The sequence below is a fragment of the Denticeps clupeoides genome, unplaced genomic scaffold (assembly GCF_900700375.1).
Source record: "Denticeps clupeoides unplaced genomic scaffold, fDenClu1.1, whole genome shotgun sequence".
Lineage (NCBI taxonomy): Eukaryota > Metazoa > Chordata > Actinopteri > Clupeiformes > Denticipitidae > Denticeps > Denticeps clupeoides.
In genome coordinates, this window is record NW_021629956.1 from 1 (window position 1) to 23602 (window position 23602).

At 40.3% G+C, this 23602-nt stretch overlaps 20 pseudogenes; 1 reads left to right on the top strand and 19 right to left on the bottom strand.

Annotated features, from left to right (window-relative positions):
• Nucleotides 1-391: 391 nt before the first annotated feature.
• On the bottom strand, nucleotides 392-510 carry LOC114778332 (uncharacterized; annotated as a pseudogene).
• An 802-nt stretch (nucleotides 511-1312) lies between these two features.
• On the bottom strand, nucleotides 1313-1431 carry LOC114778333 (uncharacterized; annotated as a pseudogene).
• A 160-nt stretch (nucleotides 1432-1591) lies between these two features.
• LOC114778305 (uncharacterized) lies at nucleotides 1592-1710 on the bottom strand (annotated as a pseudogene).
• A 1358-nt stretch (nucleotides 1711-3068) lies between these two features.
• LOC114778304 (uncharacterized) lies at nucleotides 3069-3187 on the bottom strand (annotated as a pseudogene).
• Nucleotides 3188-3628: 441 nt separating this feature from the next.
• Nucleotides 3629-3747, bottom strand: LOC114778306 (uncharacterized; annotated as a pseudogene).
• Nucleotides 3748-5105: 1358 nt separating this feature from the next.
• Nucleotides 5106-5224, bottom strand: LOC114778307 (uncharacterized; annotated as a pseudogene).
• A 160-nt stretch (nucleotides 5225-5384) lies between these two features.
• On the bottom strand, nucleotides 5385-5503 carry LOC114778308 (uncharacterized; annotated as a pseudogene).
• A 522-nt stretch (nucleotides 5504-6025) lies between these two features.
• On the bottom strand, nucleotides 6026-6144 carry LOC114778331 (uncharacterized; annotated as a pseudogene).
• A 720-nt stretch (nucleotides 6145-6864) lies between these two features.
• LOC114778309 (uncharacterized) lies at nucleotides 6865-6983 on the bottom strand (annotated as a pseudogene).
• A 1073-nt stretch (nucleotides 6984-8056) lies between these two features.
• On the bottom strand, nucleotides 8057-8175 carry LOC114778321 (uncharacterized; annotated as a pseudogene).
• Nucleotides 8176-8335: 160 nt separating this feature from the next.
• Nucleotides 8336-8454, bottom strand: LOC114778329 (uncharacterized; annotated as a pseudogene).
• A 1913-nt stretch (nucleotides 8455-10367) lies between these two features.
• On the bottom strand, nucleotides 10368-10486 carry LOC114778310 (uncharacterized; annotated as a pseudogene).
• Nucleotides 10487-11559: 1073 nt separating this feature from the next.
• Nucleotides 11560-11678, bottom strand: LOC114778322 (uncharacterized; annotated as a pseudogene).
• A 160-nt stretch (nucleotides 11679-11838) lies between these two features.
• LOC114778330 (uncharacterized) lies at nucleotides 11839-11957 on the bottom strand (annotated as a pseudogene).
• Nucleotides 11958-12675: 718 nt separating this feature from the next.
• Nucleotides 12676-12794, bottom strand: LOC114778311 (uncharacterized; annotated as a pseudogene).
• A 1073-nt stretch (nucleotides 12795-13867) lies between these two features.
• LOC114778312 (uncharacterized) lies at nucleotides 13868-13986 on the bottom strand (annotated as a pseudogene).
• A 1073-nt stretch (nucleotides 13987-15059) lies between these two features.
• Nucleotides 15060-15178, bottom strand: LOC114778314 (uncharacterized; annotated as a pseudogene).
• A 1073-nt stretch (nucleotides 15179-16251) lies between these two features.
• Nucleotides 16252-16370, bottom strand: LOC114778315 (uncharacterized; annotated as a pseudogene).
• A 1079-nt stretch (nucleotides 16371-17449) lies between these two features.
• Nucleotides 17450-17568, bottom strand: LOC114778317 (uncharacterized; annotated as a pseudogene).
• A 3085-nt stretch (nucleotides 17569-20653) lies between these two features.
• LOC114778303 (nuclease-sensitive element-binding protein 1 pseudogene) lies at nucleotides 20654-21722 on the top strand (annotated as a pseudogene).
• The last annotated feature ends 1880 nt before the right edge of the window (nucleotides 21723-23602 follow it).

The window sequence follows — 23602 nt, forward strand, 5'->3', positions numbered from 1 at the left end:
ACATATCAAAGAGTGAAAACCCCCTTTACTGTCAAATTATGATGGAGAAAAGGCAAAAAAAGCTACAAAGCCATGTAAATCTTTTTCATTTTAAAAGTTTTTCAATAGTTAAAGCTTACAGCACTGGTATTCCCAGGTAGTCTCCCATCCAAGTACTAACCAGGCCCAAGCCTTCTTAGCTTCTGAGATCAGACAAGATTGGGCATTCTTCAGCTGGTTTGTCTGTACACAAACTCTGCTTGAAAATCTTGAACTTTAAAACCAAAGGGGCTTGAACACATATCAAAGAGTGAAAACTCCCGCTTTACTGTCAAATTATGATGGAGAAAAGGCAAAAAAAGCTAACAAAGCCATGTAAATACTTTCATTTTAAAAGTTTTTCAATAGTTAAAGCTTACAGCACCTGGTATTCCCAGGTAGTCTCCCATCCAAGTACTAACCAGGCCCAAGCCTTCTTAGCTTCTGAGATCAGACAAGATTGGGCATTCTTCAGCTGGTTTGTCTGTACACAAACTCTGCTTGAAAATCTTGAACTTTAAACCAAAGGGGCTTGAACACATATCAAAGAGTGAAAACTCCCGCTTTACTGTCAAATTATGATGGAGAAAAGGCAAAAAGTTGGAGTGGTAAGCTTTTATTTGCAATACAACAAATAAAGTGCACACCTTCTAGAGGCAATGCAATACTGGGTCGATGAATGGAGCGGATGGAGCAGGCCCTATTGCCAACTCCCTGTTCTAAAAATCCGCTTAATATGACATATCAGATATTAAATTGACATCAGGGTGCGTAGCACCTGAAGGCCGAGGGCTGGAAAATCCCACCTAATCGATTCAGCTCCAAGCCTGTGAATGATCGTTGTAGAGCACACACAGACAAAGAAACCTGAAGAGAAGTTTAAAAAAAAAAAAAAAAAAAGAAAAAAGGCGGGAAAACATATCAAAGAAAGAAAATACCCCTTAACTTACTTAAAAAAGCTAACAAAGTGATGTAAATACTTTCATTTTAAAAGTTTTAACAATAGTTAAAGCTTACAGCACCTGGTCATTCCCACGGTAGTCTCCCATCCAAGTACTAACCAGGCCCAAGCCTTCTTAGCTTCTGAGATCAGACAAGATTGGGCAATCTTCTAGCTGGTATGTCTGTAAGCAAACTCTGCTTGAAAATCTTGAACTTTAAACCAAAGGGGCTTTGAAAACATTATAAAGTGCGAAAACTCCCGCTTTACTGTCAAATTATGATGGAGGAAAAGGCAAAAAAAGCTAACAAAGCCATGTAAATACTTTCATTTTAAAAGTTTTTCAATAGTTAAAGCTTACAGCACCTGGTATTCCCAGGTAGTCTCCCATCCAAGTACTAACCAGGCCCAAGCCTTCTTAGCTTCTGAGATCAGACAAGATTGGGCATTCTTCAGCTGGTTTGTCTGTACACAAACTCTGCTTGACAATCTTGAACTTTAAACCAAAAGGGCTTGAAAACATATCAAGAGTCGAAAACTCCCGCTTTACTGTCAAATTATGATGGAGAAAAGGCAAAAAAAGCTAACAAAGCCATGTAAATACTTTCATTTTAAAAGTTTTTCAATAGTTAAAGCTTACAGCACCTGGTATTCCCAGGTAGTCTCCCATCCAAGTACTAACCAGGCCCAAGCCTTCTTAGCTTCTGAGATCAGACAAGATTGGGCATTCTTCAGCTGGTTTGTCTGTACACAAACTCTGCTTGAAAATCTTGAACTTTAAACCAAAGGGGCTTGAACACATATCAAAGAGTGAAAACTCCCGCTTTACTGTCAAATTATGATGGAGAAAAGGCAAAAAGTTGGAGTGGTAAGCTTTTATTTGCAATACAACAAATAAAGTGCACACCTTCTAGAGGCAATGCAATACTGGGTCGATGAATGGAGCGGATGGAGCAGGCCCTATTGCCGACTCCCTGTTCTAAAAATCCGCTTAATATGACATATCAGATATTAAATTGACATCAGGGTGCGTAGCACCTGAAGGCCGAGGGCTGGAAAATCCCACCTAATCGATTCAGCTCCAAGCCTGTGAATGATCTTTGTAGAGCACACACAGACAAAGAAACCTGAAGAGAAGTTTAAAAAAAAAAAAAAAAAAAAAGAAAAAAGGCGGGGAAAACATATCAAAGAAAGAAAATACCCCTTAACTTACTTAAAAAAAGCTAACAAAGTGATGTAAATACTTTCATTTTAAAAGTTTAACAATAGTTAAAGCTTACAGCACCTGGCATTCCCACGTAGTCTCCCATCCAAGTACTAACCAGGCCCAAGCCTTCTTAGCTCTGAGATCAGACAAGATTGGGCAATCTTCTGCTGGCATGTCTGTAAGCAAACTCTGCTTGAAAATCTTGGACTTTAAACAAAAGGGGCTTTGAAAACATTATAAAGTGCGAAAACTCCCGCTTTACTGTCAAATTATGATGGAGAAAAGGCAAAAAAAGCTAACAAAGCCATGTAAATACTTTCATTTTAAAAGTTTTTCAATAGTTAAAGCTTACAGCACCTGGTATTCCCAGGTAGTCTCCCATCCAAGTACTAACCAGGACCAAGCCTTCTTAGCTTCTGAGATCAGACAAGATTGGGCATTATCAGCTGGTTTGTTCGTACACAAACTCTGCTTGACAATCTTGAACTTTAAACCAAAGGGCTTTGAAAACATTATAAAGTGCGAAAACTCCCGCTTTACTGTCAAATTATGATGGAGAAAAGGCAAAAAAAGCTAACAAAGCCATGTAAATACTTTCATTTTAAAAGTTTTTTCAATAGTTAAAGCTTACAGTACCTGGTATTCCCAGGTAGTCTCCCATCCAAGTACTAACCAGGCCCAAGCCTTCATAGATTCTGAGATCAGACAAGAATGGGCATTCTTCAGCTGGTTTGTCCGTACACAAACTCTGCTTGAAAATCTTTAACTTTAAACCAAAGGGGCTTGAACACATATCAAAGAGTGAAAACTCCCGCTTTACTGTCAAATTATGATGGAGAAAAGGCAAAAAAAAGCTAACAAAGCCATGTAAATACTTTCATTTTAAAGTTTTTCAATAGTTAAAGCTTACAGCACCTGGTATTCCCAGGTAGTCTCCCATCCAAGTACTAACCAGGCCCAAGCCTTCTTAGCTTCTGAGATCAGACAAGATTGGGCAATCTTCTGCTGGCATGTCTGTAAGCAAACTCTGCTTGAAAATCTTGGACTTTAAACAAAAGGGCTTTGAAAACATTATAAAGTGCGAAAACTCCCGCTTTACTGTCAAATTATGATGGAGAAAAGGCAAAAAAAAGCTAACAAAGCCATGTAAATACTTTCATTTTAAAAGTTTTTCAATAGTTAAAGCTTACAGCACCTGGTATTCCCAGGTAGTCTCCCATCCAAGTACTAACCAGGACCAAGCCTTCTTAGCTTCTGAGATCAAACAAGATTGGGCATTTATCAGCTGGTTTGTTCGTACACAAACTCTGCTTGACAATCTTGAACTTTAAACCAAAAGGGCTTTGAAAACATATCAAAGTGCGAAAACTCCCGCTTTACTGTCAAATTATGATGGAGAAAAGGCAAAAAAAGCTAACAAAGCCATGTAAATACTTTCATTTTAAAAGTTTTTCAATAGTTAAAGCTTACAGCACCTGGTATTCCCAGGTAGTCTCCCATCCAAGTACTAACCAGGCCCAAGCCTTCTTAGCTTCTGAGATCAGACAAGATTGGGCATTCTTCAGCTGGTTTGTCTGTACACAAACTCTGCTTGAAAATCTTGAACTTTAAACCAAAGGGGCTTGAACACATATCAAAGAGTGAAAACTCCCGCTTTACTGTCAAATTATGATGGAGAAAAGGCAAAAAGTTGGAGTGGTAAGCTTTTATTTGCAATACAACAAATAAAGTGCACACCTTCTAGAGGCAATGCAATACTGGGTCGATGAATGGAGCGGATGGAGCAGGCCCTATTGCCAACTCCCTGTTCTAAAAATCCGCTTAATATGACATATCAGATATTAAATTGACATCAGGGTGCGTAGCACCTGAAGGCCGAGGGCTGGAAAATCCCACCTAATCGATTCAGCTCCAAGCCTGTGAATGATCTTTGTAGAGCACACACAGACAAAGAAACCTGAAGAGAAGTTTAAAAAAAAAAAAAAAAAAAAGAAAAAAGGCGGGAAAACATATCAAAGAAAGAAAATACCCCTTAACTTACTTAAAAAAAGCTAACAAAGTGATGTAAATACTTTCATTTTAAAAGTTTAACAATAGTTAAAGCTTACAGCACCTGGCATTCCCACGTAGTCTCCCATCCAAGTACTAACCAGGCCCAAGCCTTCTTAGCCTCTGAGATCAGACAAGATTGGGCAATCTTCTGCTGGCATGTCTGTAAGCAAACTCTGCTTGAAAATCTTGGACTTTAAACAAAAGGGCTTTGAAAACATTATAAAGTGCGAAAACTCCCGCTTTACTGTCAAATTATGATGGAGAAAAGGCAAAAAAAAGCTAACAAAGCCATGTAAATACTTTCATTTTAAAAGTTTTTCAATAGTTAAAGCTTACAGCACCTGGTATTCCCAGGTAGTCTCCCATCCAAGTACTAACCAGGACCAAGCCTTCTTAGCTTCTGAGATCAAACAAGATTGGGCATTTATCAGCTGGTTTGTTCGTACACAAACTCTGCTTGACAATCTTGAACTTTAAACCAAAAGGGCTTTGAAAACATTATAAAGTGCGAAAACTCCCGCTTTACTGTCAAATTATGATGGAGAAAAGGCAAAAAAAGCTAACAAAGCCATGTAAATACTTTCATTTTAAAAGTTTTTCAATAGTTAAAGCTTACAGTACCTGGTATTCCCAGGTAGTCTCCCATCCAAGTACTAACCAGGCCCAAGCCTTCATAGATTCTGAGATCAGACAAGAATGGGCATTCTTCAGCTGGTTTGTCCGTACACAAACTCTGCTTGAAAATCTTTAACTTTAAACCAAAGGGGCTTGAACACATATCAAAGAGTGAAAACTCCCGCTTTACTGTCAAATTATGATGGAGAAAAGGCAAAAAAAGCTAACAAAGCCATGTAAATACTTTCATTTTAAAAGTTTTTCAATAGTTAAAGCTTACAGCACCTGGTATTCCCAGGTAGTCTCCCATCCAAGTACTAACCAGGCCCAAGCCTTCTTAGCTTCTGAGATCAGACAAGATTGGGCATTCTTCAGCTGGTTTGTCTGTACACAAACTCTGCTTGAAAATCTTGAACTTTAAACCAAAGGGGCTTGAACACATATCAAAGAGTGAAAACTCCCGCTTTACTGTCAAATTATGATGGAGAAAAGGCAAAAAAAGCTAACAAAGCCATGTAAATACTTTCATTTTAAAAGTTTTTCAATAGTTAAAGCTTACAGCACCTGGTATTCCCAGGTAGTCTCCCATCCAAGTACTAACCAGGCCCAAGCCTTCTTAGCTTCTGAGATCAGACAAGATTGGGCATTCTTCAGCTGGTTTGTCTGTACACAAACTCTGCTTGAAAATCTTGAACTTTAAACCAAAGGGGCTTGAACACATATCAAAGAGTGAAAACTCCCGCTTTACTGTCAAATTATGATGGAGAAAAGGCAAAAAGTTGGAGTGGTAAGCTTTTATTTGCAATACAACAAATAAAGTGCACACCTTCTAGAGGCAATGCAATACTGGGTCGATGAATGGAGCGGATGGAGCAGGCCCTATTGCCAACTCCCTGTTCTAAAAATCCGCTTAATATGACATATCAGATATTAAATTGACATCAGGGTGCGTAGCACCTGAAGGCCGAGGGCTGGAAAATCCCACCTAATCGATTCAGCTCCAAGCCTGTGAATGATCTTTGTAGAGCACACACAGACAAAGAAACCTGAAGAGAAGTTTAAAAAAAAAAAAAAAAAAAAAAAGAAAAAAGGCGGGAAAACATATCAAAGAAAGAAAATACCCCTTAACTTACTTAAAAAAAGCTAACAAAGTGATGTAAATACTTTCATTTTAAAAGTTTAACAATAGTTAAAGCTTACAGCACCTGGCATTCCCACGTAGTCTCCCATCCAAGTACTAATCAGGCCCAAGCCTTCTTAGCCTCTAAGATCAGACAAGATTGGGCAATCTTCTGCTGGCATGTCTGTAAGCAAACTCTGCTTGAAAATCTTGGACTTTAAACAAAAGGGCTTTGAAAACATTATAAAGTGCGAAAACTCCCGCTTTACTGTCAAATTATGATGGAGAAAAGGCAAAAAAAAGCTAACAAAGCCATGTAAATACTTTCATTTTAAAAGTTTTTCAATAGTTAAAGCTTACAGCACCTGGTATTCCCAGGTAGTCTCCCATCCAAGTACTAACCAGGCCCAAGCCTTCTTAGCCTTCTGAGATCAGACAAGATTGGGCAATCTTCAGCTGGTTTGTCCGTACACAAACTCTGCTTGAAAATCTTGGACTTTAAACAAAAGGGCTTTGAAAACATTATAAAGTGCGAAAACTCCCGCTTTACTGTCAAATTATGATGGAGAAAAGGCAAAAAAAGCTAACAAAGTCATGTAAATACTTTCATTTTAAAAGTTTTTCAATAGTTAAAGCTTACAGCACCTGGTATTCCCAGGTAGTCTCCCATCCAAGTACTAACCAGGCCCAAGCCTTCATAGCTTCTGAGATCAGACAAGAATGGGCATTCTTCAGCTGGTTTGTCCGTACACAAACTCTGCTTGAAAATCTTGAACTTTAAACCAAAGGGGCTTGAACACATATCAAAGAGTGAAAACTCCCGCTTTACTGTCAAATTATGATGGAGAAAAGGCAAAAAAAGCTAACAAAGTCATGTAAATACTTTCATTTTAAAAGTTTTTCAATAGTTAAAGCTTACAGCACCTGGTATTCCCAGGTAGTCTCCCATCCAAGTACTAACCAGGCCCAAGCCTTCTTAGCTTCTGAGATCAGACAAGATTGGGCATTCTTCAGCTGGTTTGTCTGTACACAAACTCTGCTTGAAAATCTTGAACTTTAAACCAAAGGGGCTTGAACACATATCAAAGAGTGAAAACTCCCGCTTTACTGTCAAATTATGATGGAGAAAAGGCAAAAAGTTGAAGTGGTAAGCTTTTATTTGCAATACAACAAATAAAGTGCACACCTTCTAGAGGCAATGCAATACTGGGTCGATGAATGGAGCGGATGGAGCAGGCCCTATTGCCAACTCCCTGTTCTAAAAATCCGATTAATATGACATATCAGATATTAAATTGACATCAGGGTGCGTAGCACCTGAAGGCCGAGGGCTGGAAAATCCCACCTAATCGATTCAGCTCCAAGCCTGTGAATGATCGTTGTAGAGCACACACAGACAAAGAAACCTGAAGAGAAGTTAAAAAAAAAAAAAAAAAGAAAAAAGGCGGGAAAACATATCAAAGAAAGAAAATACCCCTTAACTTACTTAAAAAAAGCTAACAAAGTCATGTAAATACTTTCATTTTAAAAGTTTTTCAATGGTTAAAGCTTACAGCACCTGGTATTTCCAGGTAGTCTCCCATCCAAGTACTAACCAGGCCCAAGCCTTCATAGCTTCTGAGATCAGACAAGAATGGGCATTCTTCAGCTGGTTTGTCCGTACACAAACTCTGCTTGAAAATCTTTAACTTTAAACCAAAGGGGCTTGAACACATATCAAAGAGTGAAAACTCCCGCTTTACTGTCAAATTATGATGGAGAAAAGGCAAAAAAAGCTAACAAAGTCATGTAAATACTTTCATTTTAAAAGTTTTTCAATAGTTAAAGCTTACAGCACCTGGTATTCCCAGGTAGTCTCCCATCCAAGTACTAACCAGGCCCAAGCCTTCATAGCTTCTGAGATCAGACAAGAATGGGCATTCTTCAGCTGGTTTGTCTGTACACAAACTCTGCTTGAAAATCTTTAACTTTAAACCAAAGGGGCTTGAACACATATCAAAGAGTGAAAACTCCCGCTTTACTGTCAAATTATGATGGAGAAAAGGCAAAAAAAGCTAACAAAGCCATGTAAATACTTTCATTTTAAAAGTTTTTCAATAGTTAAAGCTTACAGCACCTGGTATTCCCAGGTAGTCTCCCATCCAAGTACTAACCAGGCCCAAGCCTTCTTAGCTTCTGAGATCAGACAAGATTTGGCATTCTTCAGCTGGTTTGTCTGTACACAAACTCTGCTTGAAAATCTTGAACTTTAAACCAAAGGGGCTTGAACACATATCAAAGAGTGAAAACTCCCGCTTTACTGTCAAATTATGATGGAGAAAAGGCAAAAAAAGCTAACAAAGCCATGTAAATACTTTCATTTTAAAAGTTTTTCAATAGTTAAAGCTTACAGCACCTGGTATTCCCAGGTAGTCTCCCATCCAAGTACTAACCAGGCCCAAGCCTTCTTAGCCTCTGAGATCAGACAAGATTGGGCAATCTTCTGCTGGCATGTCTGTAAGCAAACTCTGCTTGAAAATCTTGGACTTTAAACAAAAGGGCTTTGAAAACATTATAAAGTGCGAAAACTCCCGCTTTACTGTCAAATTATGATGGAGAAAAGGCAAAAAAAGCTAACAAAGTGATGTAAATACTTTCATTTTAAAAGTTTTTCAATAGTTAAAGCTTACAGCACCTGGTATTCCCAGGTAGTCTCCCATCCAAGTACTAACCAGGCCCAAGCCTTCATAGCTTCTGAGATCAGACAAGAATGGGCATTCTTCAGCTGGTTTGTCCGTACACAAACTCTGCTTGAAAATCTTGGACTTTAAACAAAAGGGCTTTGAAAACATTATAAAGTGCGAAAACTCCCGCTTTACTGTCAAATTATGATGGAGAAAAGGCAAAAAAAGCTAACAAAGTCATGTAAATACTTTCATTTTAAAAGTTTTTCAATAGTTAAAGCTTACAGCACCTGGTATTCCCAGGTAGTCTCCCATCCAAGTACTAACCAGGCCCAAGCCTTCATAGCTTCTGAGATCAGACAAGAATGGGCATTCTTCAGCTGGTTTGTCCGTATACAAACTCTGCTTGAAAATCTTTAACTTTAAACCAAAGGGGCTTGAACACATATCAAAGAGTGAAAACTCCCGCTTTACTGTCAAATTATGATGGAGAAAAGGCAAAAAAAGCTAACAAAGTCATGTAAATACTTTCATTTTAAAAGTTTTTCAATAGTTAAAGCTTACAGCACCTGGTATTCCCAGGTAGTCTCCCATCCAAGTACTAACCAGGCCCAAGCCTTCATAGCTTCTGAGATCAGACAAGAATGGGCATTCTTCAGCTGGTTTGTCCGTACACAAACTCTGCTTGAAAATCTTGAACTTTAAACCAAAGGGGCTTGAACACATATCAAAGAGTGAAAACTCCCGCTTTACTGTCAAATTATGATGGAGAAAAGGCAAAAAGTTGGAGTGGTAAGCTTTTATTTGCAATACAACAAATAAAGTGCACACCTTCTAGAGGCAATGCAATACTGGGTCGATGAATGGAGCGGATGGAGCAGGCCCTATTGCCAACTCCCTGTTCTAAAAATCCGATTAATATGACATATCAGATATTAAATTGACATCAGGGTGCGTAGCACCTGAAGGCCGAGGGCTGGAAAATCCCCACCTAATCGATTCAGCTCCAAGCCTGTGAATGATCGTTGTAGAGCACACACAGACAAAGAAACCTGAAGAGAAGTTAAAAAAAAAAAAAAAAAAAGAAAAAAGGCGGGAAAACATATCAAAGAAAGAAAATACCCCTTAACTTACTTAAAAAAAGCTAACAAAGTGATGTAAATACTTTCATTTTAAAAGTTTTTCAATGGTTAAAGCTTACAGCACCTGGTATTCCCAGGTAGACTCCCATCCAAGTACTAACCAGGCCCAAGCCTTCATAGCTTCTGAGATCAGACAAGAATGGGCATTCTTCAGCTGGTTTGTCCGTACACAAACTCTGCTTGAAAATCTTTAACTTTAAACCAAAGGGGCTTGAACACATATCAAAGAGTGAAAACTCCCGCTTTACTGTCAAATTATGATGGAGAAAAGGCAAAAAAAGCTAACAAAGTCATGTAAATACTTTCATTTTAAAAGTTTTTCAATAGTTAAAGCTTACAGCACCTGGTATTCCCAGGTAGTCTCCCATCCAAGTACTAACCAGGCCCAAGCCTTCATAGCTTCTGAGATCAGACAAGAATGGGCATTCTTCAGCTGGTTTGTCCGTACACAAACTCTGCTTGAAAATCTTTAACTTTAAACCAAAGGGGCTTGAACACATATCAAAGAGTGAAAACTCCCGCTTTACTGTCAAATTATGATGGAGAAAAGGCAAAAAAAGCTAACAAAGCCATGTAAATACTTTCATTTTAAAAGTTTTTCAATAGTTAAAGCTTACAGCACCTGGTATTCCCAGGTAGTCTCCCATCCAAGTACTAACCAGGCCCAAGCCTTCTTAGCTTCTGAGATCAGACAAGATTGGGCATTCTTCAGCTGGTTTGTCTGTACACAAACTCTGCTTGAAAATCTTGAACTTTAAACCAAAGGGGCTTGAACACATATCAAAGAGTGAAAACTCCCGCTTTACTGTCAAATTATGATGGAGAAAAGGCAAAAAGTTGGAGTGGTAAGCTTTTATTTGCAATACAACAAATAAAGTGCACACCTTCTAGAGGCAATGCAATACTGGGTCGATGAATGGAGCGGATGGAGCAGGCCCTATTGCCAACTCCCTGTTCTAAAAATCCGCTTAATATGACATATCAGATATTAAATTGACATCAGGGTGCGTAGCACCTGAAGGCCGAGGGCTGGAAAATCCCACCTAATCGATTCAGCTCCAAGCCTGTGAATGATCGTTGTAGAGCACACACAGACAAAGAAACCTGAAGAGAAGTTAAAAAAAAAAAAAAAAAGAAAAAAGGCGGGAAAACATATCAAAGAAAGAAAATACCCCTTAACTTACTTAAAAAAAGCTAACAAAGTGATGTAAATACTTTCATTTTAAAAGTTTTTCAATGGTTAAAGCTTACAGCACCTGGTATTTCCAGGTAGTCTCCCATCCAAGTACTAACCAGGCCCAAGCCTTCATAGCTTCTGAGATCAGACAAGAATGGGCATTCTTCAGCTGGTTTGTCCGTACACAAACTCTGCTTGAAAATCTTTAACTTTAAACCAAAGGGGCTTGAACACATATCAAAGAGTGAAAACTCCCGCTTTACTGTCAAATTATGATGGAGAAAAGGCAAAAAAAGCTAACAAAGTCATGTAAATACTTTCATTTTAAAAGTTTTTCAATAGTTAAAGCTTACAGCACCTGGTATTCCCAGGTAGTCTCCCATCCAAGTACTAACCAGGCCCAAGCCTTCATAGCTTCTGAGATCAGACAAGAATGGGCATTCTTCAGCTGGTTTGTCTGTACACAAACTCTGCTTGAAAATCTTTAACTTTAAACCAAAGGGGCTTGAACACATATCAAAGAGTGAAAACTCCCGCTTTACTGTCAAATTATGATGGAGAAAAGGCAAAAAAAGCTAACAAAGCCATGTAAATACTTTCATTTTAAAAGTTTTTCAATAGTTAAAGCTTACAGCACCTGGTATTCCCAGGTAGTCTCCCATCCAAGTACTAACCAGGCCCAAGCCTTCTTAGCTTCTGAGATCAGACAAGATTTGGCATTCTTCAGCTGGTTTGTCTGTACACAAACTCTGCTTGAAAATCTTGAACTTTAAACCAAAGGGGCTTGAACACATATCAAAGAGTGAAAACTCCCGCTTTACTGTCAAATTATGATGGAGAAAAGGCAAAAAAAGCTAACAAAGCCATGTAAATACTTTCATTTTAAAAGTTTTTCAATAGTTAAAGCTTACAGCACCTGGTATTCCCAGGTAGTCTCCCATCCAAGTACTAACCAGGCCCAAGCCTTCTTAGCCTCTGAGATCAGACAAGATTGGGCAATCTTCTGCTGGCATGTCTGTAAGCAAACTCTGCTTGAAAATCTTGGACTTTAAACATAAGGGCTTTGAAAACATTATAAAGTGCGAAAACTCCCGCTTTACTGTCAAATTATGATGGAGAAAAGGCAAAAAAAGCTAACAAAGTGATGAAAATACTTTCATTTTAAAAGTTTTTCAATAGTTAAAGCTTACAGCACCTGGTATTCCCAGGTAGTCTCCCATCCAAGTACTAACCAGGCCCAAGCCTTCATAGCTTCTGAGATCAGACAAGAATGGGCATTCTTCAGCTGGTTTGTCCGTACACAAACTCTGCTTGAAAATCTTGGACTTTAAACAAAAGGGCTTTGAAAACATTATAAAGTGCGAAAACTCCCGCTTTACTGTCAAATTATGATGGAGAAAAGGCAAAAAAAGCTAACAAAGTCATGTAAATACTTTCATTTTAAAAGTTTTTCAATAGTTAAAGCTTACAGCACCTGGTATTCCCAGGTAGTCTCCCATCCAAGTACTAACCAGGCCCAAGCCTTCATAGCTTCTGAGATCAGACAAGAATGGGCATTCTTCAGCTGGTTTGTCCGTACACAAACTCTGCTTGAAAATCTTGAACTTTAAACCAAAGGGGCTTGAACACATATCAAAGAGTGAAAACTCCCGCTTTACTGTCAAATTATGATGGAGAAAAGGCAAAAAAAGCTAACAAAGTCATGTAAATACTTTCATTTTAAAAGTTTTTCAACAGTTAAAGCTTACAGCACCTGGTATTCCCAGGTAGTCTCCCATCCAAGTACTAACCAGGCCCAAGCCTTCTTAGCTTCTGAGATCAGACAAGATTGGGCATTCTTCAGCTGGTTTGTCTGTACACAAACTCTGCTTGAAAATCTTGAACTTTAAACCAAAGGGGCTTGAACACATATCAAAGAGTGAAAACTCCCGCTTTACTGTCAAATTATGATGGAGAAAAGGCAAAAAGTTGGAGTGGTAAGCTTTTATTTGCAATACAACAAATAAAGTGCACACCTTCTAGAGGCAATGCAATACTGGGTCGATGAATGGAGCGGATGGAGCAGGCCCTATTGCCAACTCCCTGTTCTAAAAATCCGATTAATATGACATATCAGATATTAAATTGACATCAGGGTGCGTAGCACCTGAAGGCCGAGGGCTGGAAAATCCCACCTAATCGATTCAGCTCCAAGCCTGTGAATGATCGTTGTAGAGCACACACAGACAAAGAAACCTGAAGAGAAGTTAAAAAAAAAAAAAAAAAAGAAAAAAGGCGGGAAAACATATCAAAGAAAGAAAATACCCCTTAACTTACTTAAAAAAAGCTAACAAAGTGATGTAAATACTTTCATTTTAAAAGTTTTCAATGGTTAAAGCTTACAGCACCTGGTATTCCCAGGTAGACTCCCATCCAAGTACTAACCAGGCCCAAGCCTTCATAGCTTCTGAGATCAGACAAGAATGGGCATTCTTCAGCTGGTTTGTCCGTACACAAACTCTGCTTGAAAATCTTTAACTTTAAACCAAAGGGGCTTGAACACATATCAAAGAGTGAAAACTCCCGCTTTACTGTCAAATTATGATGGAGAAAAGGCAAAAAAAGCTAACAAAGTCATGTAAATACTTTCATTTTAAAAGTTTTTCAATAGTTAAAGCTTACAGCACCTGGTATTCCCAGGTAGTCTCCCATCCAAGTACTAACCAGGCCCAAGCCTTCATAGCTTCTGAGATCAGACAAGAATGGGCATTCTTCAGCTGGTTTGTCCGTACACAAACTCTGCTTGAAAATCTTTAACTTTAAACCAAAGGGGCTTGAACACATATCAAAGAGTGAAAACTCCCGCTTTACTGTCAAATTATGATGGAGAAAAGGCAAAAAAAGCTAACAAAGCCATGTAAATACTTTCATTTTAAAAGTTTTTCAATAGTTAAAGCTTACAGCACCTGGTATTCCCAGGTAGTCTCCCATCCAAGTACTAACCAGGCCCAAGCCTTCTTAGCTTCTGAGATCAGACAAGATTGGGCATTCTTCAGCTGGTTTGTCTGTACACAAACTCTGCTTGAAAATCTTGAACTTTAAACCAAAGGGGCTTGAACACATATCAAAGAGTGAAAACTCCCGCTTTACTGTCAAATTATGATGGAGAAAAGGCAAAAAGTTGGAGTGGTAAGCTTTTATTTGCAATACAACAAATAAAGTGCACACCTTCTAGAGGCAATGCAATACTGGGTCGATGAATGGAGCGGATGGAGCAGGCCCTATTGCCAACTCCCTGTTCTAAAAATCCGATTAATATGACATATCAGATATTAAATTGACATCAGGGTGCGTAGCACCTGAAGGCCGAGGGCTGGAAAATCCCACCTAATCGATTCAGCTCCAAGCCTGTGAATGATCGTTGTAGAGCACACACAGACAAAGAAACCTGAAGAGAAGTTAAAAAAAAAAAAAAAAAGAAAAAAGGCGGGAAAACATATCAAAGAAAGAAAATACCCCTTAACTTACTTAAAAAAAGCTAACAAAGTGATGTAAATACTTTCATTTTAAAAGTTTTTCAATGGTTAAAGCTTACAGCACCTGGTATTCCCAGGTAGACTCCCATCCAAGTACTAACCAGGCCCAAGCCTTCATAGCTTCTGAGATCAGACAAGAATGGGCATTCTTCAGCTGGTTTGTCCGTACACAAACTCTGCTTGAAAATCTTTAACTTTAAACCAAAGGGGCTTGAACACATATCAAAGAGTGAAAACTCCCGCTTTACTGTCAAATTATGATGGAGAAAAGGCAAAAAAAGCTAACAAAGTCATGTAAATACTTTCATTTTAAAAGTTTTTCAATAGTTAAAGCTTACAGCACCTGGTATTCCCAGGTAGTCTCCCATCCAAGTACTAACCAGGCCCAAGCCTTCATAGCTTCTGAGATCAGACAAGAATGGGCATTCTTCAGCTGGTTTGTCCGTACACAAACTCTGCTTGAAAATCTTTAACTTTAAACCAAAGGGGCTTGAACACATATCAAAGAGTGAAAACTCCCGCTTTACTGTCAAATTATGATGGAGAAAAGGCAAAAAAAGCTAACAAAGCCATGTAAATACTTTCATTTTAAAAGTTTTTCAATAGTTAAAGCTTACAGCACCTGGTATTCCCAGGTAGTCTCCCATCCAAGTACTAACCAGGCCCAAGCCTTCTTAGCTTCTGAGATCAGACAAGATTGGGCATTCTTCAGCTGGTTTGTCTGTACACAAACTCTGCTTGAAAATCTTGAACTTTAAACCAAAGGGGCTTGAACACATATCAAAGAGTGAAAACTCCCGCTTTACTGTCAAATTATGATGGAGAAAAGGCAAAAAGTTGGAGTGGTAAGCTTTTATTTGCAATACAACAAATAAAGTGCACACCTTCTAGAGGCAATGCAATACTGGGTCGATGAATGGAGCGGATGGAGCAGGCCCTATTGCCAACTCCCTGTTCTAAAAATCCGATTGATATGACATATCAGATATTAAATTGACATCAGGGTGCGTAGCACCTGAAGGCCGAGGGCTGGAAAATCCCACCTAATCGATTCAGCTCCAAGCCTGTGAATGATCGTTGTAGAGCACACACAGACAAAGAAACCTGAAGAGAAGTTAAAAAAAAAAAAAAAAAGAAAAAAGGCGGGAAAACATATCAAAGAAAGAAAATACCCCTTAACTTACTTAAAAAAAGCTAACAAAGTGATGTAAATACTTTCATTTTAAAAGTTTTTCAATGGTTAAAGCTTACAGCACCTGGTATTCCCAGGTAGTCTCCCATCCAAGTACTAACCAGGCCCAAGCCTTCATAGCTTCTGAGATCAGACAAGAATGGGCATTCTTCAGCTGGTTTGTCCGTACACAAACTCTGCTTGAAAATCTTTAACTTTAAACCAAAGGGGCTTGAACACATATCAAAGAGTGAAAACTCCCGCTTTACTGTCAAATTATGATGGAGAAAAGGCAAAAAAAGCTAACAAAGTCATGTAAATACTTTCATTTTAAAAGTTTTTCAATAGTTAAAGCTTACAGCACCTGGTATTCCCAGGTAGTCTCCCATCCAAGTACTAACCAGGCCCAAGCCTTCATAGCTTCTGAGATCAGACAAGAATGGGCATTCTTCAGCTGGTTTGTCCGTACACAAACTCTGCTTGAAAATCTTTAACTTTAAACCAAAGGGGCTTGAACACATATCAAAGAGTGAAAACTCCCGCTTTACTGTCAAATTATGATGGAGAAAAGGCAAAAAAAGCTAACAAAGCCATGTAAATACTTTCATTTTAAAAGTTTTTCAATAGTTAAAGCTTACAGCACCTGGTATTCCCAGGTAGTCTCCCATCCAAGTACTAACCAGGCCCAAGCCTTCTTAGCTTCTGAGATCAGACAAGATTGGGCATTCTTCAGCTGGTTTGTCTGTACACAAACTCTGCTTGAAAATCTTGAACTTTAAACCAAAGGGGCTTGAACACATATCAAAGAGTGAAAACTCCCGCTTTACTGTCAAATTATGATGGAGAAAAGGCAAAAAGTTGGAGTGGTAAGCTTTTTTTTGCAATACAACAAATAAAGTGCACACCTTCTAGAGGCAATGCAATACTGGGTCGATGAATGGAGCGGATGGAGCAGGCCCTATTGCCGACTCCCTGTTCTAAAAATCCGCTTAATATGACATATTAGATATTAAATTGACATCAGGGTGCGTAGCACCTGAAGGCAGAGGGCTGGAAAATCCCACCTAATCGATTCAGCTCCAAGCCTGTGAATGATCTTTGAAGAGCACACACAGACAAAGAAACCTGAAGAGAAGTTTAAAAAAAAAAAAAAAAAAAAAAGAAAAAAGGCGGGAAAACATATCAAAGAAAGCAAATACCCCTTAACTTACTTTAAAAAAGCTAACAAAGTGATGTAAATACTTTCATTTTAAAAGTTTTTCAATGGTTAAAGCTTACAGCACCTGGTATTTCCAGGTAGTCTCCCATCCAAGTACTAACCAGGCCCAAGCCTTCATAGCTTCTGAGATCAGACAAGAATGGGCATTCTTCAGCTGGTTTGTCCGTACACAAACTCTGCTTGAAAATCTTTAACTTTAAACCAAAGGGGCTTGAACACATATCAAAGAGTGAAAACTCCCGCTTTACTGTCAAATTATGATGGAGAAAAGGCAAAAAAAGCTAACAAAGTCATGTAAATACTTTCATTTTAAAAGTTTTTCAATAGTTAAAGCTTACAGCACCTGGTATTCCCAGGTAGTCTCCCATCCAAGTACTAACCAGGCCCAAGCCTTCATAGCTTCTGAGATCAGACAAGAATGGGCATTCTTCAGCTGGTTTGTCCGTACACAAACTCTGCTTGAAAATCTTTAACTTTAAACCAAAGGGGCTTGAACACATATCAAAGAGTGAAAACTCCCGCTTTACTGTCAAATTATGATGGAGAAAAGGCAAAAAAAGCTAACAAAGCCATGTAAATACTTTCATTTTAAAAGTTTTTCAATAGTTAAAGCTTACAGCACCTGGTATTCCCAGGTAGTCTCCCATCCAAGTACTAACCAGGCCCAAGCCTTCTTAGCTTCTGAGATCAGACAAGATTGGGCATTCTTCAGCTGGTTTGTCTGTACACAAACTCTGCTTGAAAATCTTGAACTTTAAACCAAAGGGGCTTGAACACATATCAAAGAGTGAAAACTCCCGCTTTACTGTCAAATTATGATGGAGAAAAGGCAAAAAAAGCTAACAAAGCCATGTAAATACTTTCATTTTAAAAGTTTTTCAATAGTTAAAGCTTACAGCACCTGGTATTCCCAGGTAGTCTCCCATCCAAGTACTAACCAGGCCCAAGCCTTCTTAGCTTCTGAGATCAGACAAGACTGGGCATTCTTCAGCTGATTTGTCTGTACACAAACTCTGCTTGAAAATCTTGAACTTTAAACCAAAGGGGCTTGAACACATATCAAAGAGTGAAAACTCCCGCTTTACTGTCAAATTATGATGGAGAAAAGGCAAAAAGTTGGAGTGGTAAGCTTTGTGGAAGGAAAATTTAGTAGGCCCAGACACTCCACGAAATTTAGTAGGCCAGACTCTCCACGTGTTTCACCTTTGGTCATGGAACAGTCAGAAGACAACTGTGTATCTTAGGTCTGACCTTGTTGATGCAAAAGTTTGACGCAAAAACTAGACATAAACTGATAAAAGAAAGGTTCTGTGACGTTGATGGGCGCCACTGTCCAAAGTGGTGCGAGCTTGCTTTTCGACCTTGTACACCCCAGATGTATAAATGCTTGTGAACTGTAATCAAGCGGGGGGATGTTCTCTTGTGGGTCCCCCCGTGCGCGGTGAAATAAACTTGGATAATCAATTCAGTTGACTTCCTTTATTGCAGCTCCCCAGACGGCAGAATTTCCACCACAATTGGCGTCACGAACAGGATCCGCGTGAGTCCGCCAGGACATGGCCGGAGTGGCTAGTCACCCTGGGTCACCAAGATCCATCTCCAAAACCTCGTCTTAGAGTTTCGGAGTGACTGGGACTGCGGTCAGTGTCCTTGGCCGATTCCGCCGGGATTTTTCTCTTGTCTGTCGTCTGGGGACACGAACATGGTGAGCTAAAATATTCCACCTCTCAAACATTTAATGAAAACTGCAGAATTTAGAAGATTAATAAATCCAAAATCAAATTGATAAGGGGAATTGCATATTTGCTTTATTCTGTAGTCAACTGAGTTGATCCAACTAAGCGAGTGTCACTTTTTATTTTGTTTAATAGAGGTTAAAGTCCTCTGAGTAAAACGATCTTGGAGATCGAGTGTGAAATAAAAGTGTGAGCCTTCTTTACAAGATAAAAAAAAAAAAAAAAAATTCATTCAATCATTAAGTAATATTTCAATCAGTGTGAGTAATAAGGCAAGAGCACAAAGGGAAAACGTGAAACGGGAAGAGTTGTGAGCCATTAGTTATCTGTGAGCTCTCTTAGCAAGAGCAGTTGTTTTCGTTGGGCTGTGAATTCCCCGAGCAAACTCGAGAAAGCTGTGTGCGTAAAAAATGGGAAATAAAAGTGGGAAAAGTGACACTCCTATTAGTCCCGAAACTAAGTTAATGATACAGATGAAACAGAAATATGGTGATGATGTGTGTAATCATCTGGTGGACTGGCATGAAAATTACGGTTTTCCTGCGGGTGGGTCTCTTAGTCAAACTCAGCTAAAAAAGCTGAAGGAGGGGCTAGAGGGTAGCAGGCAAAAAATACTGCAGTCAAGTAAAAGTAAAGTAATTCGGAAAATGCTTATAATGGAAGACTGTTTTAAAATATGGGAAGCAGAGGGTGACCGAAGAGACAAGCAAAACACCCAGAACGCTCTGACTGCGCTGACTGTGGGAAAGAAAACAAAAGGGAAGACTACGCTGAACCTTGATACCAAAAAAAAATTCTCTGATACTGCACCTGCCTCGTTGTATCCGTCATTACAGGGCACACGGGTCGACCTGAGTTTGGACTCCACCCCTCCGCCCTACCCCCAACAGCAACCCCCACTGAAACAGCAGCAACTCCCGCTGGAGAAACCGTTACAAGAACAGCAGAAACCACCACAGCATGATGGCGTCACTGCTTCAACTTCAGAGAAAAAAACCACCACCAGAGCAGCCGCCCCATATTCTCCACCCAAGACCCGGTCTGCCACCACATCTTCTGAACCATCAGGACCCTCAACTGCAACTCTCCCCATGATTCAGGTCGCTGGGACAGGGGGGCCTACATTTGTTTACAGACCATGGACAACGGAAGACCTTCTGAACTCTTCCAAGCATCTCCCAAATGCAGATCGAGGGGGTGCGGCCCTGTCCAGAGCCGTGAACGATTTCATCAGAGAATTCACACCAACATCCACCGAAATGGCCCGAGTCCTGCTAAGGCACATGACCCCTGTGCAGTATGGTCAGCTACGTGAACATTTCACTACCCATCATCAGCCCTGCACCCCTGGTTGGGCAACTGCTGATCAAAACGACATTGGTGCAGTGCGGGGAGATGCAGATTACAGATGTTGGGCTGAAGGACTTGTGACCGCGATCGCTGGTAACTTTCCTACTGCCTGTGACCTTTCTAAAATCAGCACGTGTGCTCAGCAGCCTTTGGAGTCAGCAGAAGATTTTTTGATTCGACTCCAAGTTGTGTTTGATGACCACAGCGGCCTTGCTCGCCCCCATGATTACCCTGGACAAGGTATGACACCATACGAAGCGCTCCTGAAAAATACCTTCATTGATGGCCTTCTCCCCCCCCTCAGTGAAGCAACAAAGACTTCCTGCATCATGTGGGCAGATGCTTCAGTGCGTCTCGCTGAAGTTCTGCGCCATGCGCGCCACGCCCAGGCCAGACAGGCGGAAGCGAGGATCAAAGAAGACAACAAAAACAAAGATTCAACCCACAGGGCACAACTAGCTCTGTTGCAGCATGCTGCTGCCAACTCCACTTCATATCGCGGACCAGATGTGTGCTTCAGGTGTAACCAAAGGGGACACTGGGCACGAGATTGCACCAAAAGATGGAGAGGACAGTGGAGACCACGAAGCGAGGAACAATTTGATGTGTGCTTCAACTGTGGCCAAAGCGGACATTGGTTACGAGAATGTCCCAATGAAGAAAGAGGATGGAGCAGAGGACATGGTGTTCCCTATGGCGAGAGACGTGGACACAGAGGAGAACACACCCATCATGAACAATCCCAAACAGCCTGACTGGTGAAGCGGGGCGGAGCTCCAAACGAAGGCGCGGCTGCAGCCCTGAAGGAGGCTCCATCCAAGGTCATGCACACCCACACAGACACACTCACACACATTCCAACAAAGGTCCTGGGGACGGTGAAGTGGTTCAACGTTCGCAACGGCTACGGTTTCATCAACAGGAATGACACAAAAGAAGATGTTTTTGTACACCAGACTGCCATAAAGAAAAACAACCCAAGAAAATACCTCCGCAGTGTTGGGGGCGGTGAGACTGTGGAGTTTGATGTCGTTGAAGGGGAGAAGGGTGCCGAGGCGGCCAATGTCACCGGCCCAGGGGGGGTCCCAGTCCAGGGCAGCAAATACGCCGCTGACCGGAACCGCTACAGGCGGTACCCACACCAGAGGAGACCCCCACGCGACTACCAGGATAACTACCAGAGCGAGGGGCGGGAGAAGAGAGAGAGCCAGGAAATTGGTCCTGAGGGGGTCGCACAGCCACAGCAACGCAGAACTTTGTTCCCTGGCAGGCGGCGCTATCCACCGTACTTTGTCCGCCGACGCTATGGCAGCCGCCCCCCATATACCAGCGCACCACGAAAGGAAATGACAGAAGGAACTGAAGGTAGTGACAACCAGGGTGGTCCAGACCAGAGCAAACCAATGAGGCAGAACTACTACAGAGGCTTCAGACCAAGGAGTCCCCCACGTCCCAGACTGGTGAGGGAAGGCGAGGAAGACAAAGAGAACCAGGAGCCCCACCAGCAGCGATACAGATGCAACATCAACTACCGCCCAGACCACCGAACCTCAGGATGGCAAAGAGAGCAAGGCAGCCGAAACATCCGCTGAGAAAACGTCCACTCCCGAGGCTGAGCAGGGCGGGGCTGAATAAACACTGATTTACCATCGCTACCATCGTCCGGTAAAGTCAACAAGAAGAAACATCAAAGATCTGAGCAATAAGAAACAGATTTGACTTGACAATCGTCTAAGCTTGCAACATGCATTTGACCAGATTACCACCAATTGCCTGCAGAATCTATGCAGACTTGTTCTTTTCCATTATTTTTAGGTGACAGTTAAACATTTTGGGGAAACGGCAGATGGTTATCTAAATCGGTCTTAAGTTTTTACACCAAATGGTTTTTAAAGGGAAAAATAATTTGATATTTGGTCTGTTTTGAGAAAAAAAAAAAAAAAAAAAAAAAAAAAAAAAACTTGGCCACAGGAATAACAGGTTGTTACTTGCAGATGCTACTGGTGACACTAGGACCTCGCCCATTGTTGAAGATTGTCCCCACTCCAGCCGAACTGAATTACCTGTCTTATCCAACTTATGACTCAAGATAACCTTGATCCTTTTTTTCTTTTTGGGATTTCCTTTTTCCTGTAGGATCAAAAACCGATGTTCCCCCTGTTTTTGATGCTGAGGTATCAAGGTATTACCCTTCCCCTGCTAATACTGTTGGTACTGTGAATGTTTCATATTGTGCATCCATCCACAACCTGTCTGATTCCCCGAAAGTTGATCGTTCTGACATCTGGTGGTGGTAAAACACTGCGCTCCACTTTACCTGAGAACTGGTTGGGTGTCTGCACTCCTTCTACTCTTATCCTACCTGTGACTATTTTGCCTGTAACTGCATCGGAAGTTCCAGTCTCTTTTTCCAATGTTCACTCCCATTTAGCTAGAAGATCATTGTTTTCTTTTGATTCCCCTGATACAACTTACATTGATACCATAGGTATTCCCAGAGGTGTGCCCGACGAATACATATTAGTTAATCAAATAGCTGCAGGCTTTGAATACATTTTTTTTTGAATAACTCCTAACAAAAATGTTGACAGAATCAATTACATTCATTACAAGGTGCAGCGCTTATCAAACTTCACTAGAGATGGATTTGAGACTGTACATGGACAATTTAAAGCCACCTCACTTATGGCCTTCCAGAACCACATTGCTGTTGATATGTTATTAGACCCCTAGAAAAAATTATGTAACTCTTGTTCATAGTGGTCAATCATGCTTTGAATCAAGCTCCTCCTCGGATGAGACAGATGCAGACACATAATACACTATATATTGATTGATATACTTGTTGTTGATTTTCATTTTAAATAGTTTGTTTTTTTAATTATTTAGTTTTGATTTTATATTTTTATACAACTGCCTGTGATGAGTTACCTTAAACCCTTGATGGAGTGGTATACTTTGATGTTTCTGGTTGTATATTACGTTGCTTTGTTATTTTGCATTAATTTGCTGTGTACTTTTTAATCATTTTTATAATAATTTTTTATTCTTTGAATTTTGTGTTATTATGTAATTATGTACTCCTCACCTTGCGTACACATCATATACATTTTTGTGCCTATAGTAGAGATCAATTTATCAAAAAAAAAAAAAAAAAAAAAAAAAGTGTGGAGTGTGGAAGGAAAATTTAGTAGGCCCAGACACTCCACGAAATTTAGTAGGCCAGACTCTCCACGTGTTTCACCTTTGGTCATGGAACAGTCAGAAGACAACTGTGTATCTTAGGTCTGACCTTGTTGATGCAAAAGTTTGACGCAAAAACTAGACATAAACTGATAAAAGAAAGGTTCTGTGACGTTGATGGGCGCCACTGTCCAAAGTGGTGCGAGCTTGCTTTTCGACCTTGTACACCCCAGATGTATAAATGCTTGTGAACTGTAATCAAGCGGGGGGATGTTCTCTTGTGGGTCCCCCCGTGCGCGGTAAAATAAACTTGGATAATCAATTCAGTTGACTTCCTTTATTGCAGCTCCCCAGACGGCAGAATTTCCACCACAGCTTTTATTTGCAATACAACAAATAAAGTGCACACCTTCTAGAGGCAATGCAATACTGGGTCGATGAATGGAGCGGATGGAGCAGGCCCTATTGCCGACTCCCTGTTCTAAAAATCCGCT